Genomic DNA, 6,903 nt, shown 5'->3' with positions numbered 1-6,903 from the left:
TCCCTTTTACAAATTGCCTGAGAATCCAACCTTACTACCACCCCGTCTTCATCCTCGAGCCATTAAACTTACATTTCAAATATTCGGTCTTGATCCTACTCAACTTGAACTCTTTAGACTCAAGGGTCTGTCTCCACACCTCTAATTTATCATTCACCCCCTTGTGTCTCATCAATCAATACCACATCATCTGCAAAAAGCATACACCAGGACACCTCTCCTTGGATATGCTGCGTCAACACATCCGTCACCAAAGGAAACAAAAACGGGCTAAGAGTAGATACCTGATGCAACCCTGTCAAGACAGGGAAATGTTCTGAATCACCTCCCGCGGTCCTCACCTGGGTCTTAGCTCCATCATACATGTCCTTGATTGCTCTGATATATGCCACCGGAACTCCACTCACCTCCAAACATCTCCAAAGGACTTTCATAGGGACTTTGTCATACACTTTCTCCAAGTCGATAAACACCATGTGCAGGTCCTTCTTCCTTTCCTTGTACTATTCCACCAGTCTCTGTACTAGGTAAATTGCCTCTGTCGTCGAGCGCCCGGGCATAAATCCAAACTGATTCTCTAAAATAGACACTACCCTTCTCAACCTCAACTCGAACACTCTCTCCTAAATCTTCAGAGTGTGACTCAATAACTTAATACCCCTATAGTTGTTGCAACTCTGAATGTCACCCTTATTTTTATACGGAGATATCACAGTACTCCATCGCCAGTCCTCGGGCATTTTCGCCGACATGAAAATACTGTTAAATAAATCAGTCAACCACCTCAAACCAACCTCACCAGCAAACTTTCAAAAATCCAAGGGAATCTCATCAGTCCCCGTCGCCCTACCCCTTCGCATCTTGTGAACGGTCTCTCTGACCTCCTCCACCTTAAAACATCTACAATACATAAAATCACGATACTCTTCTGATTGCTCCAGCTTCCCTAACACAATTACTCTACCCCCTTCATCATTCAAGAGCCTATGAAAATACGACTGACATCTTTTCTTAATGTGAGTATCCTTCACCAACACTCTACCATTCTCCGCCTTAATATACTTCACCTGGTTGAGGTCACGACCCTTCCTCTCCCTTGCCTTAGCCAGCCTAAACAACCTTTTTTCCCCTCCTTTCTCCTCTAACCCCGCATACAAGCTCTCAAACGCTGCCATCTTAGCAGCCATAACTACTAGCTTAGCCTTCTTCCTCGCTAACTTGTACTCCTCCCTATTTACCCGTTTCTCTTCGTCATCCTTACTCTTAACCAATTTAGCATACGCCGCTTTCTTAGTCTCCATTTTCTTCTTAACTTCTTCATTCCATCATCAGTCCCCCCGATGGTGACCGGCCCAGCCCCTAGACACACCCAACACTTCCCTGGCAGTCTTCTTGATGCACCTAGCCGCCCTATCCCACATACCATCTACATCTCCCCTACACTCCCACACCCCCATACCCGCCAAAAGTAAAGGCTATTTTAACAAAGCCTTTTTATTTAGGGCTAAAATTTAAAAGCCACCCTAATTTGGATTTATTTTTAAAAATAACCCAAAAAATTCGGGCAATCATTCTCCTATGTATCAATCGCTAGTACATTCAGGGCGCTCCTCGTAAGTAAAGAGGTCTAGCCTAATCTGAGAAGTATAACTTGGTTCAAATAGACTTCATTCAGGAATGTCATCTCACATGCTAAAAGATTCAATAAATATTTGATTGATGGTCACTCTTCTACTTAAAATTCAATTACTTAAACTCCTATATAACAGAAATCTTACATTAGTCTGTTAGATTTGAGGCACATGAAGAAACTTGATATCAATTAAAGTGAAATATATATTTTTTTTTTTTACAAAAAAATAAAATTAAACATTCATGTGTATTAACTCTAAAATTTTAAATAAATAATGAATAAACACATTTTCCGTGTACAAAATGCAACAGTATCATTTAGCCTATTTCCAATACTTGGTACATATTATTAATTTTGGTATCTTGTGCTCTATTCACGGTTAAACATTTTTTCAAAGAATTTTTAAAAATCTTATGATAGCTTATTAAACCTGTTGCTCTTCTTACCACATTGATCTATGAGGGATACGTAGCTCAAATAAGATCTTAAAAAAAAAATTGAATTTGTTTATCTTTTTTACTATGTCTACTTCGATGACTCTTTTTTTTTAGCCGAGAATTTATCAAAATCAACCTATTTACCCCACAAAAATAGGGGCAAGACTTGCATATATCCTACTCTTCCCAGGTTCCACCAAAATACATGTAATTACATTGGTATATTATTGTTATTGTATATATTTTTCTACACCCTATTCTTGTCACATTGATTTACATTAAGAGATTTTTCAACAACCCATCTTAACCATGCGGGGTCTCATTATCGTCTAAACTATATTAAAAGTGTAATAAATATCGATTTGGTGTTGATGTGACTATGCTCACTCTCTTGAAAGCAATTGATGCAAAAAATATAAGAAAAATTTGATCAATATTGAACACATATCCGTTTTTTAGTTGAACATTTTATAATTACTTAATACACATAATTATTAACTTTAAAACATATGTATTTTATTATTTTCTTTCTTTCTTTGTGAATTTTTTTTCCTAGCTCACTCTTAAACTTTCATTTTCTTTTCACTTTTAATTAATTTGAAAAAGATACGTGTATTTTTTTTAAAAAGTAATTATAACATTTTAAATAGTGTCCTTTATTTTTAACGTTTTAATTTTTTTTTCATTTGATATCCTTCACTTTTTTCTGGTATCCATATGAAATTAACTTATTTTAAATACAAGATATTTAGAATAAAAAATGTGAAATCAAATCTATAGGGAAGACAACGAAAATAAAAAGAATAAATAAAAGCAATTGGAGAAAACAAGAAAAAAATGATATAATAAAACAATTACATGTATTTAAGAAAACTTAAGTACAAGGCCAAGAAAACAAGAAGACAAAGAAAAGTTAAAAAGTTTGCGCGTATTTGAAAAAAAAATTAAATACAAGAAAAATAATAATAGTAAAAATTAAGTATATTAATTTATTTAAAAAACAGACAAAGAAAATAAGAAGACATTTTTTTAAGAGATTAAAAAATACATATATTCACACGGCAACACATGGTGTATATCACTACAACTAATTGAATTGAATTATGACTTTATGTTAGCACATAAAGAGCAAAGAAATACAAAAAAAAATAAGGGGTTATAGAACCACCATATAATTAAGACGGGTCGCTAAGATCTAATTTTACTTATGTCTTTAACCTTTTATAGTTCAACGTACTTTCAATTTATTTAACTGTAATTACATCCCATGTATTTCAAAACCAAATATCTAAACCCACTTAAATAATGAAAGTTCTAGTGACTGTAGGATTTCCAATATATACGTGATTAATTTTTGTTTTTTGTAAAAGAAAAATGAATGAATATTAACAACAGAAAATCATATCATATGAGGGGTGTAATTTTCTCAATTTGCAAATAGAGTGAAAATTATATTATGTTAACCAAAAAAAAAAAAAGAAATATTATATTATGAGTCTAGGATAGGACTGCGTAAATTTAATTTATTTATTTATTTTGGTAATTCGTTTAACTCTTTCCTTGTATAATTTGGAGTTGTAGTGTGGGTTAAACTTGGAATAGGATTTCACAAATCTATTTAAGAAATAATTTTCTCTATAGATTCTTATGGTCTGGCCGGCTATGTTGTATGGAGCGAAATGTTGGCTAGTTAAGAACTCCCACATCCAAAAGTTGAAGGTGGCGGAGATGCGAATGTTGCGATGGATGTGTGGACATACCAGGAAAGATAGGATGAGGAATGAAATTATTTGGGAAAAGGTGGGAGTTGCGTCGGTAGAGGATAAGATATGAGAAGTGAGGTTATGTTGGTTCGGACACGTGATGAGAAGGAACTCGGATACTTTAGTGCGGAGGTGTGAGACACTAGCTATGGATGATTTTAGGTGGGATAGAGGTAGATCAAAGAAATATTGGAGAGAGGTGATTAGGCATGATATGGAGCAGTTACAACTTACGGAGGACATGACCCTTGATAGGAAGGTGTGGAGGTGTTACTCTTTTGGGAAAGTGAAATGATTCTAACAGTGAAGAGTAAGAGTTTTGTTATGGAAGGCCACGTGTATCATAAATTGTGGTGTAAATGTAGTTAAGAAGCTAGTGAATAAAAGGGTGACTGGACCGGATCATCAGGTATTATGCAATTAAATGGGCCAAGTCATTTAGCCCATTAGTAGAAGCAAGCCCAAAGAAAGTAGCTGCCGCAATAATCAATATCTGTTCAAGAACTTATAATAGTAGTGAATTCTGGTAATTCTGTTACAACTCCCTCCTTCCTCATTAATTCTCTCTCTAACCCAATCTCTCAATTCTCCATTACAGGTGATAATCAGGAGCTTAGGAATTCATCAATGTTGTAATCAATTCTCCATTGTTAATCAATAAAATTTCTATTTTCACTATAATTGCTACTAATTCCTTACCACTATTACGGGTATATTACAACTTGGTATCAAAGATCGATCTTGGCAACAACAATGACGGTTACGAAAAGAAGGTCTAAAGCCATGGAGGATAATGTTAACAAATTGGAAAATCAGTTGCAAAATTACATGACAGAGACGAATAAGAAATTGGAATCAAATGATACAAAGATTGATGAGTTGGGCAGGGAACTGGATGTTTTGATGGATAAACTCTTGTCCGGGGTGATGAAATTCTGGGCAGTGCTCCCAGGGAAGGTCCACATGGAGAAATTTCGAACGCAAGGGTGAGAATGACAAATTTTCTAGAGGCAACAGCTGGTAGGGTTCAACCAAACCAATTTGCTTCATGAGGTGAGTTCCCTTATTTTGACGAAGGCGATCCGCGGTCTTGGTTGAGAAAGTGTGAACGCTACTTCAATTACAACCATGTGAACGATCCTCAACAGAAATTGGAAATGACAGTTATTCACCTCAATGGACGAGCGAAATCTTGGTATTCTCTTATCACTTGAGTCGGGGTATAGTTAGGTGGCAGGAATTTGTTGAAGAAATTTGTAGAAGGTTCGAACACTCAGATAATGGCAATCTTAATTGCTGGGAGAATTTAAGAGGGTAGAACAAAGAATTACTGTAAATGATTACCTGGAAAATTTTGAGGACTTGAAGGCATGGGTGTTGATGAAGCATCCCTCCATTCCAGAAGAATTCTTCTTAGGATTCTTTATTGAAGGGCTTAAGGATGAGATTAAGCATACTGTTAAAATGCTTGATCCCTTTTCCTTGAGCCAGGTAGTGGAGAAAGCAAGACATCAGGAAAAAATTAATAGAAACCATTAATCGAAAAAGTAAGTTGACAGGAAGTAAAGGAGCTACACCATTTGCTTCTGCAGGAACCAAAAGTTTTGGGTTGGATAATACATTGTTTGAGGCTCAAAGGGCTAGAGGAGAAAGCTATAAATGTGGGGAAAAATATTTCCCTGTTCATCAGGAGAAAACTTTACTGACGGGCCTGAGTTACAAGAGGAAGAGCAACCAGAGTTATTAGAAGCAACAAGTCTTAATGCATTATCGGGTACTACTACCAGTACTATTATCAAGGTGATAGGATTTTATGGCAAAAGGAGGTTGGTCATACTGGTGGATAGTGGAATCATACATAACTTTGTGGCTAGTGACACCGCAACTCAAGTAGGCTGTAAAATCCAAGTTGATATTCCCTTGAGGGTTACTGTGGCCAATGGTGGACATGTCACGAGCTATAATTTATGTTAGGAATTCAAATGAAAGATACAAGGTCTGGAGTGGGAATATAAACTGAGGATTTTAGACATTGGGGGTTGTGATGTAGTTTTGGGCATGGAGTGGATGAAGAAACATAACCCTGTATTATTTGATTTGGTGGAAAATAAAATTCAAGTAGGGGTTAAAGGGAAAAGAGTAGAGCTCAAGGGCGTGACTGAGGAAGGCACATTGCGGAGTATGTCATCTACTGGAGTGAAGCAGCTACTAAAAAAGACAAGTGTTATGGGCACATCTCTTCACGGTGTCAGCCAGAACAGAGGAGTCATCAAGTATAATACCTGAGAAGATTAATGCAATGTTGAATGAATTTTCAGGGGTATTTGCAGAACCCAAAGCCTTGCCACCAAGAAGAGCCCATGATCATTCCATTCCGCTTAAACTTGATGCAACACCAGTAAGCATTAGACCATATAGGTACAAATACTTTTAAACAAATGAAATAGAAAAGAAAGCCAGTGAGATGTTAGCAAATGGCATAATACAACCTAGTCATTCCCTATTTTCTTCCCCTGTCCTACTAGTCAAGAAAAAAGATATAAGTTGGAGATTTTGCATTGACTATAGAGAGTAAAATAAGATGACCATTAAAGATAAATTCCCAATTCACTTGGTGGAAGATTTAATGGATGAGTTACACAGATCATGCATCTATTCTAAAATTGATTTACGGGATGGTTACCATCAAATATGAATGGAAAGTTCAGACATTTAAAAAGTAGCTTTTCGGATATATTTAGGGCACTACAAATTTATGGTGATGCCCTTTGGATTGACCAATGCGCCGGCCATATTCCAAAGCCTCATGAATCATGTTTTTCACCCATTCTTGAGAAAATTAGTGCTAGTTTTCTTTGATGATATATTGGTTTATAGTTCCTTGATTGATATTCATGTGTCGCACTTGAGAGCAGTTTTGGGGATTCTCCAGAAAGACCAGCTCTATGTTAAGCTATCCAAGTGCTCCTTTGGACTGCAAAAAGTAGAGTACTTGGGTCACATCATTTCAGGTAAAGGGGTGTCTACAGACCCTACCAAAATTATGGCTATGGTCGCTTGGCCCACTCCC

This window comes from Capsicum annuum, chromosome 11 (genome assembly GCF_002878395.1).
Source record: "Capsicum annuum cultivar UCD-10X-F1 chromosome 11, UCD10Xv1.1, whole genome shotgun sequence".
Taxonomy (NCBI): domain Eukaryota; kingdom Viridiplantae; phylum Streptophyta; class Magnoliopsida; order Solanales; family Solanaceae; genus Capsicum; species Capsicum annuum.
This window is presented reverse-complemented; position numbering follows the sequence as displayed.